Here is a 595-nt window from a genome sequence, read left to right as displayed (position 1 = left end):
GAAGGGTTTACATGATTCACTCAAAGTCCTACAGCTAGTATGTAGGAATTTCAGCCTGTGACGCCAGGCTCTTAATCCAATATTCTTACTACCATATCACTCTGCTACAATGGAAAGATGAATTTCAAAACTTTTGTTTAGGTAAATTTATAGAGGGTATCTTGGCATCATGTAATTTTTACTTAATAGCCATTTGATGAGTTTGATAAAGCAGTTAAATAAAAGTTGACTTTAATTTTGATGAAGCAATTAAATGAAAGTTGACTTTCTTTTCCACATGTCCAGTATTATAGGTACTAGGCACTTGTAGCTATCGAGCACTTAAAATGTGTCTTGCCTAAGCAGAGATATACCATAAAGTGTAAAACACAAACTGGAATTTGAAGGCTTAAGGTAATGAAAATAATATAAACAAACTCATTATCAATTCTACATTGATTATACAAAGAAATATTTTGGATATATGGGCTTAAATACAATGTTAAAATTAACTTCATCTTTTTCTATTTCTAATTTTCCTACTAGAACTTTCAAAATTGCATTATGAGGACCATATCACTTATCTGTTGGGCAATGCTGTTCTAAAGTGAGTGTG

The sequence above is a fragment of the Lynx rufus genome, unplaced genomic scaffold, assembly GCF_022079265.1.
Source record: "Lynx rufus isolate CCGP_SWC_20201006 ecotype Redwood Valley unplaced genomic scaffold, mLynRuf1.p SCAF_3, whole genome shotgun sequence".
NCBI classification, from domain to species: Eukaryota; Metazoa; Chordata; class Mammalia; order Carnivora; family Felidae; genus Lynx; species Lynx rufus.
Note: the sequence above shows the minus strand (reverse complement) of the source record.